Source organism: Camelus ferus, chromosome 6 (assembly GCF_009834535.1).
Source record: "Camelus ferus isolate YT-003-E chromosome 6, BCGSAC_Cfer_1.0, whole genome shotgun sequence".
Classification (NCBI taxonomy): domain Eukaryota; kingdom Metazoa; phylum Chordata; class Mammalia; order Artiodactyla; family Camelidae; genus Camelus; species Camelus ferus.
Genome location: NC_045701.1, coordinates 16,120,296 through 16,132,919, shown reverse-complemented (window position 1 = coordinate 16,132,919; position 12,624 = coordinate 16,120,296). Strand labels below are relative to the sequence as shown.

At 32.7% G+C, this 12,624-nt stretch overlaps 1 protein-coding gene across 1 annotated transcript in view; it reads right to left on the bottom strand.

Moving 5' to 3' along the window:
- FAM227B (family with sequence similarity 227 member B) overlaps positions 1–12,624 on the bottom strand; it is a 195,667-nt gene that overhangs the window by 136,981 nt on the left and 46,062 nt on the right. The window lies entirely within an intron of this gene.

Genomic DNA, 12,624 nt, shown 5'->3' with positions numbered 1-12,624 from the left:
TCTCAAAAAATTAAAAACAGAGTTATTAGATGATCCAGAAATTCCACTCCTGGCTATAAATCCATAGAAACAAAAAAACTAATTTGAAAAGACATATGCACTCCAATGTTCACAGCAGCATTATTTATAATTGCCAAGATATGGAAGTAATCTAAGTGTCTATCAACAGATGAATGGATAAAGAAGGTGTAGTGTATGTACATGATGGAATACTACTTATCCATAAAAAAGAATGAAAATTTGCCATTTGCAACAACATGGATGGACCTGGAGTGTACTACACTTAGTGAAATAAGTCAGATAGAGAAAGACAAATATGTATGTTTTCACTTATATGTGGAATCTAAAAATTAAAACAAATGAATAAGTATAACAAAGGGGAAACAGGCTCACAGATACAGAGAACAAGCTAGTGGTTACCAGTGGGGAGATGGATAAAAGGGGCAAGATAGAGGAATGGGATTAAGAGGTACAAACTAATGGGTGTAAGTAAATAAGATACAAGGATATAACATACAGGATGGGGAATATAGCCAATATCTTAAAATAAGTTTAAATACAGTAGAAGCTATAAAAATACTGAATCATTATTTGTACACCTGAAACTGATATAATCCTCTAAATCAGATTATTTTAATAAAAAAGAAACATACCATCTATTTTGTTCAACCTAGTGACAATCTCTCAGAAGTATTCAAATTCTTGTTATTCACTTCTCCTTAGCATATTTCCATGTCACTCAAAAGAGTATGTTAATGCATTTAATGCTGCAATAAGAACCCACTGCTCTTTTATGCTATTCAGCACCTCTAACCACTGCTATCAATCTACAGACCAATGTACCTGGGGGAGGCATTTGCAGATCACCCTATGGCAGACAATGGAAAATTACCTTCGAAGCTAAATTAGTATTTAGAAAGTTACATCAGAGCAAAGGGAAGTGAAATGATTTTAAAAGATTTATTATCCAATTATGAAATCTAATTCACAACAATCAAATTTGGATGGTTCTGTAAAAGACACTGATAGTTTTTGATTGTTTGGGCTACATCTATTCTATACTACATGTTGTTTACCCTACTTCTGTTCACACAGTCTTTCTCCAAATAGTACAAGATATAACCATAATATAAATATAATAAAACTTAGGAGTTTATATCTTTGGCCATCTTATTAGTGTTTTGGGAGTTCTCTCACTTTTCAGCCATGCAAATTTCTTGGTTTTCTTTCAGTGACGTATGATGAAAAGCACAATGTTGAGCTTTTACTGGCTTAATTCTCAGAGAGCTATCTTATCTCCAAGTTTTAATGCTTCTTTTTTTCAGTTGTCCCAAAGCATTGCTGACAGAGACTAGGTAGCAAAATGACAGAGGTACAAATTAAAGTTCAAATAGCTAATCCATTTGGCCATTACTTTTAGCATTTTTGGAACATGTGATTTACTAAGTAACAACTAGTGTTTGTATAGGAGTAACTACTATTTTAAAAAATTGTTTATCTCCCCACATCACCAAGTACAGTAATGTATACATAAGTACTTGGAAGTTACATGTTAACTGAGTATAAGGATTTTTTTTATTGCTTATAATTTAAACTATAGTTTATAAAAAATCATGAAGTATGTTAATGCTTTAACCTTAAAGTCCAGATATAGGGGGAAAACTGGGTTTAAAAATTAGGGTAGGGGTATAAAAACAGATTTTCAAAAACAATCTTCATCTGAGTTTAAAAGGTTATGTGGCATTGAACCACAAAAAGATAAATGAACATTAAAACTTCAGTCTTATAAATATCTAACAATACACTAGTTAAGGGGAGCTGGCTTGTAAATCCTGAGTCATTCCAGATACTGAAATGCTAGAACTGCTTACATTCCAGTCCTAAAAGGGAGATACGCCATTTTGTTTGGAAGGCAAATTTTAACTATCTGCTGTCTGCTTATGTCCTTAAAAACAAAAACAGAAAGTGATTTTAACTTAAAATTCTGGAAAAAAGTTAACACTACATGACAGTAAACATCTCAAATGTCACGAAGAAGAAATTATATTTTAAAGATATTTTGGATTAGAAGAAGCAATTCTGAGACAACAGATTATTTTATTCCTTGAAAGTCATATATGCACACACATGCATATATGTACTCATGTTTTGCCCCAGTTCTGCTGCTGACCTGCCTTAGCATTCCTCCAGCACACAGATTAAGGTATTAATACACACAAAGACACACACATAGAACTATAGAGGGGTAAGAGTTCTAAAATAATAAATCTAACCCAGTAGTCTCTACTGCTAATTCCACCTCATTAGTCAGCAACCCCTCTGGGAGTTTATTTAGCGCCTATGGATAGAAACAGACTTGGCTTCCCCAATGGAGGCTCAGTTTCTTTCAGAGGATTAGAAATTCCATCTTATTGCTGTCGTTGTACCTCTGGACCACTGTGGTCCCAGAGTGTGGGTTTTCCAATTCTCTAAACCATTGCTTGCTATTCCTAAGGAATCCATAAGTCAAATTTGGAAACAAGTGAGTCCTGCCCCACTGCCTCATATTCTGCATCCCTTTTTGGCCCTTTTACTAATATCATTCCTCCTTCCTACTCAGCCATTAAAAATTGATCCCAGGAAAGGATCAAAAACTCATGAATGAGGGAATAAGGCTATGGCAATTCTCATAAATTCAAACTCTTATCCTATGATGACAATTTTAAGCTTTAACATACTTACAAGCCTGTAAAATTAAATGACTGAGAGGCAGTATGTGAAGTAGTTAAGAGTACAGACTCTAAGGCCAGCATTTCTTGGATTTGAATTCATATGCCACCACTTATCAGTTATGTGACCTTGGGCAAGTTACTTAATTTCCTTATGTTTCAATTTCCTATTTTATAAATGATAATAAAAGCAAAACACCACCTAAGAATATTATTAATTAGACTCTAATAAGTTAACACACTTTATCAAGCACATAGTTCAAACTGAAGATTTCCCCAAGTTGAACATAAATTACTGAAATTTAATTTTGAGCAGTGTAGGAAAAGAAATCCTAATTAAACCTCAAACCTATGTGACCCCAGACTTAGATAATCTCATCCAGAAACAGAAACATCTAGTGCTGTTTTAGAATCAAATATAAAAAATATTTTCCAAATGTTTATGAGTAATTAAAATATATGATACATTTTATAAAGATTGTCCATTAATATAAAAATCAACTGTGTTTGAAGCAAATATAATTTTTGTTTTTCCAAATTAAAATGATCATTTCATTAGAAATACAGTATAAAACCTCTTTAAAGCATAGTAGTTCACCACCAAGAGCAATTCTTCATTTTAGATTGTATAAAATGGATACTGAAATAATAATAACTTCTGAAAAAACAAGGGCTATCATGAAACAACACATAAAAATAAATAATATTTGGAACAAATGTAATTGAGATGAAAGCTCATAAGCAGTACTTCCTTGAAAAGAAAAACTTTTTCAATGGTCTCTATAAACTGTGGAGTAACTTAACTATATTCTCTTGGTGGTAAAAAAATGTAAGTATCTGTTGATTATCTTAAATTTTGAATGTTGATTATTGTTAAATACTGAAATGTAAAACAGTTTCACATATATTATGCATGTAAAGAACATAAAAGACAATACATATATTATAAAAAGACTACCCACAAATTTCAGTATAGTCATTACTTCTGGGGAAAGAGGGATAGATTTAGGAATGGTACAAAAGATTTGTAAATAAAAGGCTAGAAAAACAAGTATGGCAAAATGCAAATATTTGGTACGTGTGGGAAATACTCTCAATACTTTCCCACTTGCTTGAATAAAATATAACAATAAAAGCAAATCTAAAAGGAGATCCCTGTGTAAGGTTGTAGGATAAACTTTGATCTATCTCTCAACTCTCAGTTAAATAGCTATAAAACATACAAGTAGGAAAATCTGCATCAGCACCAGAAAGTAAATAAAAAAAACATATTATATCTGAAACCTATGAAATGGGACCAAATTTTAAAATGTTTTTGATAATAAATATACTTTACCACACAATGGGAAAGTATACATGAGGAGATCTTAACAGATCCACATCCCTGATGGTAGAAACTTACTTAGAAAAGCAAAAGCTGCACTGAAATGGGATGTTTAGGTGGGACTCCAATGAGAAGTCCCTTACTCAAGGTCACTTTTGTCTCTACAATCCAGGGGTACTTGGGAGGATGGTAAGCCCCTAACAGGCTAAAACATGATGTTGAAAACCGTGGTCTTTGCCTAGGAACTTTTTTTTTTTTTTTTTTTTTTTTGCTTTCAGCCTGACTTCTAGTGCCCTTTAAGTTTTCACTCTATAACAGAAGATTGTTCTTGGTTTATACATTTACTAACTGATTAGCTTGTAGTGCCCTTTATCTTATTTTTTGAAGATTGATTCTTATATATACTCAGTTTTTATGCTGCAGTGGAAAACAACTTGTAGTCAGTCATAGCATACCATGTGAAAACAGGAAAAGAGGCCTTTCCCTGGAGATTTTATTTTCTCAGTGTCAAGGGATAGCCTCCCCAATGATGGAATAAAACTTTTTGCTTAAATATCTGAAACAGTGTCACTTTCCCTCCCTCTTTAGCCTGGCCATATATGTTTCTATGTCTCAGTTGAAATATTTAGTAACAGAATTGTAGGTAACAGAATCCAGAGTCTCCTCAAAGTATCATTCGAAATTCCCATATATGTAAGAACTTACTAGACACAAAAAGAAACAAGAAATCACAACTCATAGTCAAGAAAAAATAAGCAATAGAAGTCAATCTTGAAGTTATCCAAATGCTGGAATTACCAGAAAAGGACTTTACTGCAGCTATTTTAAATACATTTGAGAACTTAGAAAATGTCATAATAGAGGAAGAGAAGCTCAGGATAGAAAAAGAAACTATCAAAAAAAGGACCAAATGGAAATTCTTAACTGAAAAGTACAATGTATGAAATGAAATTTTTATTTATCAGGCTTAAGAGTAGATTCTAGATCTCAGAAGAGTCAGTGAACTTGTAATAAATAGAAATTACACATTTTAACAAACACACAGAAAGAAAATTGAAAAAAATAAGCCCCAATGAGCCATGGACAATATTAAGCAATATAATACATGTTGTACTGGAATCTCAGATAGAAATAGAACAAAATTTATTTGAAGAAATATTGGCAAAAACTTTCCATACTTTGTGAAAACAGCATACCACAAGCTTAGGAAACTTAATGAGCCCCAAGTAGGATGAACATAAAGAAAAGCACAACACATCAGGGACAAATTGCTGAACACCAACAATAAAGAGAAAAATGTAACAGTAGCTAGGGGAAAAAAAAGACACGCTACACAGAGTAGGGACCAGCAAACTACATCCTGTGGGCCCAATACAGTCCATGGCCTATTTTCCACATAGCCTGCAAGCGAAGAATGGTTTTATATTTTTAAAGAGTTGTAAAAAAATATTATGTGACAGAGATCATATGTGTCCAACAAAGCCTAAAACATTTACCAACAGGCCCTTTACAGGGCAAGTTTCTAACCCTAGACATAGTAGACCAATGATAAGAATAGTGTCTGACTTCTCTATTAGAAATAATACAAACCAGAACACAATGGAACAATATCTTGCTGAAAGGCAAAAGAAAAGTGAACCCAGAATTCTATATACAGCACAAAAATAAAGGCAAAATAAACATTATTTTTAGATACATAAACCTGAGAAAATTTATTGCTAGCAGAACTGAACTAAAAGAACTGCCAAAAGGTAGTTTTTCAAGCTGAAGGGAAATGACAGCAGATGGAAAGTCAAATTTATAGAAGACACTGAAGATCCAGAAATGGTAAATATGTGAATAACTATAGAACACTATTTTTAAGTCTTCTCTTAATCTTTTTAAAGTATATATAATGACTTCTACTTCTAGCTATGATGCTCTTCTTTCTTAAAAACTAAAAAATCAGACACAATCTATGAAACAGTGGTTTTCATGTGCTGGACAACAGGCAGCACAGGACAGTAATCCACCCACTCCCCACCCCACCCCAAGAGAAGAAAAGCCAATGAGGGAATCCTTCGATTGTCTCATGTTTTTGTCTCTAAAAAAGAAATTTCAGGCCACAGTGTAGGTGGTGGGAATCCAAGCAGAACTCTGCAGTCTCACTGAGTTGAGAAATAACATTTAGCATTCAGAAAAGTCAAGGCAAGCTAAAATCCACAGGTCAGCATACTACAGAGGAGACAGATGCACACAGAGAGCATTCTGGAGATCTTCAAAAGGTTACCCTTGAGTATTTGCCTGAGGTTAATTTAAAAAAAAACCAAAAAACAAAAACACACACACACAGGAAGGGAAGGAGCAGGCAGAATAATGCCTGGGGCTCACATGAAACTCCTGCTCCAGCCAGCCAGATGGGAAACCTCCTATACACAGAGCATGGGGTAGAATACTAAGAAGGGTACTGCCTCAGTAGGGGAAGCAGGGTAGGCCTAAACAAAAGACTTCTTTGGTTCCACCTAATGAAGCTTAAAATCAAAGCCTCACATGGATCAAAGTATTTCTAAGTAACAAGATTGCATCTCAGAAAAAAAAAAAAAAAACTTCAAAAATATTTAAAGGAATAAAATAAAAATTCACACAAAACTACAAAGTTCACTCAAGAAGGAACCGATCATTTGAATAGCACTGTATCTATTAGAAAAATTGAATTTTTAGTCAAAAACCTTACCACAGAGAAATTTCTAGGCCCAGATGGATACCTTGGTGAATTCTACCATGCAAAAAAAAGGATAAATACCCATTTTACACTAGCTCTTTTAGAAAAAATAAGAGAGGGGAACATTACACTTTTTACTAAAATGACACAGGTTAGTATAGGAAAAGAAAATGAAATTTTAGCAAACTGAATCCAGCAGTACATGAAAAGATTAATGCATGATGGCCAAATGGGATTTATCCCAGGAATGCAAGGTTTGGGTTAACATTTGAAAATCAATCATTGCAATTCACTACATTAAAAGACTGAAAAAGAAAAACAATATGTTCATCTCAATAGATGCTAAAAAGTATTTGTCAAAATCTTACATTTATTTGTTAAAACAACAACAACAAAAAAGAAACAAAAAACCCCTCAGCAAACCAGGACGAGAATGAGACTACCTCAACCTGATAAAAGACATCTATAAAAACCTTCCACCAAATCTATTCAAAGGTAAGTAATCCAACATTTTCCTTCCTAAGGTCAAGATGAGGCAAGGATGTCCACTTTTACCTTTCAGTCAACATCTTCTTAGAGATCCTAGCCATTGGCAAGTAAAATAAATAAAAGACATACAGATTGGAAATGAAGGAGTAAAATGCTCATAATTCTCAGATGACATGACCATCCATGAAGCAAATCTTAAGAAATCTCAAAAGGCTAGTAGAACTAATAAGCAAGTTTAGCAAAATTGTAGGATATAAGATAAAAATAAAAATATTTTTCTATAGTGTTTTCTATATATTATCAGTGAACAGTCATAAATTGAAAGTAAAATACCATATGCCATATTATTTGAGAAACATGTAACATCTACACATTAAAAAGTACAAAACATTGCCAAGATAAATAAAATAAATCCTAAATAAATAGAGAAATTTTCTATGTTCATGGATTGGAAAACTCAATGTTAAGATGTCAATGCTCCCAGAGTTAACAGATTCAACTTAATTCCAATCAAAATTTCAGAGTACATACTTTAAAAACTGACAAGCAGTTAAAAAATTTATATGGAAATGAAAAGATTCTAGAATACTCAAAATAATTTTTTTGAAAGAACAAAGTTGGGAGACATACAGTATCTGACTTCAAGATATATTACAAAACTACAGTTATCAAGGTAGGTTGGTACTGGCATTAGTGCAACAGAATTCAGAGTAAAGGCATAGATCAATACACATATGGTTAATTGTTTTTTTGACAAAAGTCCCAAGATAATTCAGTGGTCAAAGGATAATCTTTTCAACAAATGATGCTCAAATAATATGCAAAGAAATGTTCCTTAATGCTTATTTCACAAAATTTGCAAAATTTACTCAAAAGGAATTAGAGACCTAAATGTAAAAGCTCCAATTATTAACTAAAAAAATTATACACTATAAAATTTCGAGAAGAAAATGTGGGAGAAAATCTTGGTGAAATTGGGTTTCACAAAAAAATTCTTAAATATGACATAAAAAGGCACAAACTATAGGAAAAAATGATAAATTTGATTTTTCCATATTATAAACTTTTGCCTTTCAAAAGACACTATTATAAAATGAAAAGATAAGTCACAGCTTGCCTAGACGAGAATATCTGTTAAAATGTATACCTTTTAAAGGACTTGTGTCTACAGTCAGCAGATTAAAAGCTGCTGTGGAGGAGCCACATTGCAGTGGCAGGCATGAGCCAATTTTCCAAAAGAGATCATTGCACTGACCCTATGCAGGCTTGTAGTGGCATCATTTCTACTGTGTTGAAAACAGCTGGTGAGGCCTATTAGCAACCAGGTAGGAGAGTGAGAGAAGAGAATAGCAGCTGCCCTGGCCTTGTCTATATACGTGTGACCCCTGACAGCAGGAGGCTTTCTTGCACTAAGTTTAGGTGCAGATATCAAATGCAGGGAGTCTGGTGTCTTCTATAGACAACAGCCTAGTCTTTCCAGCAAACCTTGATCCTCTGTAGAATGCAATTTAAATATAGAAAACAGATACACTACTTTTCCATGCGTTACTGAACCCAGACATGTAAGTCGAGGAAAACAGATGATATCCTTTAATAACCCATTTTTTAAAGTGAAGTTTACAGAATAAATTTTCTACCTCTTGATTATGGGTCCAGGAAGTAAACAGATGTCACTTAATTATAAGGCGTGACTCTCTGTGGCGCCAAATATTTTCTTTTCCATTGTGATGAACAGAACAAGCCAAAGTAATAGTCTGTGATGCATGTAAAAACAATTCAATTTCATCACTGGTTTCTGCTTTTCTACAGCAAAGTTTGAAACATTAGGTATCAAAATATTTCTATCAGTATCACTTGGGACTACTTTATATAAAAACTTCTACATGCTGTCCTTTGCAATTTTTTTCTGTCAATAAATATATTTCTACTGGACCTTAAAAAAAAAAAAAGGACTTGTGTCTAGAATATATAAAGAACTCTTAGAATAGTAAGAAAACAATCCAAATAAAAAATAGCCAAAAGATTTAAGTAGACACTTCAGCAAAGAAGATATAAAAATGACAAATAAGACATGAAAAGAAGCTCATCATAATTAGTCATTAGAGAAATAAAAATAAAACCCGGGTAAATACCAGTATCTAACCCACAAAAATGGCTAAAAATAAAAAGACCATACCAAGTGTTAGGAAGAAGAGCAGCTATAATTTGCATACTGGCAGGAATGTAACATCTTGGATAAGTTTGATCATTTCTTAAAATGTTATACATACACTTACTGTATCACCCAGGCTTCCACTACTAGATGTATCCAAAGACAAATGAAAGCCTATGTTTATGCAAAGGCTTGTACAAGAATGTTCATAGCCGCTTTATTTATAATAGCTAAATACTGGAGACAATCAATTGTCTACCAACAGGTGAATGGATAAACAAATCATGGTATACCCTTACTATGGACTATTATCCAGCAGTACAAGGGAACAAACTATTAATACGTGTAACAATATGACTAAATCTCAAAATAATTACACAGAGTAAAAAATGCCAGGTAGCACACACTCAGTGATTCCATTTATATAAAATTCTAGAAGATGCAAACTAACCCTTAGTGACAAATATCACATGAGTGGTTGCCTGGGGAGTAAAGAGAAATTACTTCTGGGAATGGTGGATATGTTTCCTATCTTGAAAGTTGTGATGGTTTTATGAGTTTATACGTAGGTCAATTTATCACATTTTATGTTTTAAATATGTGTGGCTTATTGAACATCAATTAGACCTCAGTAAAGCTGAAATATGTAGTTACTTGAAGAAAAATCCTAACACTATATATTGTGAAGCCATTATTCATGTGGATCTTCTAATATATATGACAACAATAGCACCAAAGACAAGGGGAGTACGTTTAACTACCCTCCTAGCCCCTACATTTTTAGTGAAGTAGGACAACATTAACTTTAAGCAATGTTGTAATAATTTAAGGATGCATTTCTAATCATTAAGGCAATCTCAAAAAGTACCAAGAGGCATAGGCAACTAACCAATAGAGGAAATTAAAATGGAATACTAAAATTATTTCATTAACCAAATGAAGACAGGAAAGGGGAATTGAAGAACAAAAAACAGGTGAGATAAAACTGAAAACAAACAGAAACATGGTAGAAATAAATCTAAATGTGTCAATATTTATGTTGAATGTAGATGAAGTAAGTATTCCAATTAAAAGGAAGAAATTGCAAGACTAAATAAAAAACCAAGATTTGACTATAGGTTGTTTATAAGAAATACACTTTAAACAAAAACACAAAAAGTTGTAAGTAAAATTATGGGGAAAGATACACTATGCACACCACAAGCATAAGAAAGCTGATGTTGTTATATTAATATCAGACAAAATAGAACTCAATAGTAGGAGAATTATCATACATATAAAGAAACATTTCATAAAGCTTAAAGGGAACACATAATAATAATAACTATGCATGTGCCCAATAATTTAAAGATACATAGAGCAAAAATCAACAGAATTAAGGGCAGAAATAGGTAATTCCATAATTGCAGTTGGAGATTTTAGCAGGAGTTAATAGAGCAATTAAATAAAATATCATAAAGATATAGAACTGGAGTTAGCAAACTTATATTCAGGACCAGAGAGTCAATACTTTAGGCTTTGTAGACCACACGTGATCTCTATGGTATAGTCTTTATTTTGTTTTGTTTCTTTACAATCCTCAAAAACGTAAAAATCATTCTTAGCTCATAGGATGTATAAAAACAGGCTTCAGGTCAGATCTGGTGCACAGGCTATAGTTTGCTGAATTGCCAAATACAAGATCTGAATATCACCACTAACCACCTTGATCTAGTGAGATTTCTAAAGCAACTGTAGAATATACATTCTTCTCATGTGCACATGGAATGGTCACCAAGATAGACGGTGTACTGGACCATAAAACAAGTCTCAATACACTGCAAAAGATAGTACAGGGTATATTCTTGGACCATAGTATTTTTTAAATTAGAAGTCACTAACTATAAGGTAAGAAAAGCCCTAAATATTTAAAAATTAAATAATATATCTCAAAATAACCCATGAGTCAAAATAGAATTTAAACTGTATATTAGAAAATATTTTGAATTAAATGACAGTGAAAATACAACATATCTAATTTCATAACGTAGCTAAAATAGTACTTAATGAAATTTATAGCTTTAAATGCTTATATAAAAAAGAGAGAGAATGGTAAAACAGGATAAATTTAAGTAGTTGGTAGATAAAGGATATATGGGAATTCCTTCTACTATTCTTACTTTCTGTAAGTTAAACTTTTAACAAAATAAAAAACTCCTCCAAACCTCTTTAATTTTATATTCAGCCAAGTTGTTATTCACTTGTGAGACCGAGAAGCAAAAACAGATGTTTAAGATTGGGTCAAGATAGTGGATTACCTCTCTTTCCATCTAAAATAGCAAATACTATGAAGTTCTGTAAAAGCTGGGGTAACATCAGGAAACAAAGTTCACATAACTACTAAAAGATAGAAATCAGTAATGATAACTACTGGGATGAGAGTGGGGGGAAATCAAAGTACTAATTAGAAGAGCAGTAATTAACTAATTAAATAATTTGAGAATCAGAAATTAACTGAAAAGCAGCTTTCAGAGTAGTAGGTTGAGTAGCTTAAACCCTCCTTACCCTGGTCTATATCAAGGAGTATGTTGGAAATTTATTTCCCTCTATACCAGTGGTTCTCAACTTTGCCTGCACATTATGTGGGTAGCTTTAAAAAATACTGAGCCTAAGATTCTGATTAATTGGTCAGAAATGAGGCTTGAGCACCAGCCCTATGTTTAGTGTTGGAAATACAGTATAAACAAGAGAGAAATAAACTTGCCTTAAAGTGTTTATTAATGTAGAGTAACTGAGAAGTTTGGTCCTGGTACAGGAATTTTGCAAGTAAAAAAGAATACAGAAATCCATGGGAATTGGTATTCTGAGTGGTCTGTAAGTGGATCATTTAACAAATGAGCATTTGGAAAAAACAAAATACTGGAATACAACTACCCTCCTTTATAACAAAATACATCCCAATTGGATTAAAGAGTTGAATAAAACATGGAAATAAAAAAACTACTAGGAAAAAAACAGGTAGTTTTTTTCCCCCTATAATATCAGGTGAGAAAGCCCTGACAAACATGCAACAAAACTGAAACTATGGAAGACATTATTTAAATTTACTGAATAAAAAATTTAAACTTACCTATCAGTAAAGCACAATATTAACCAGTTAGAAATACAGCTACAAAGTTAAGAATATTTACAGTGAACCTGAAAAGTTCCCCCAAATCAATATAAAAACACAATAACTTGCAAATGAGAAAAGGACTTAAGCATGTACCAC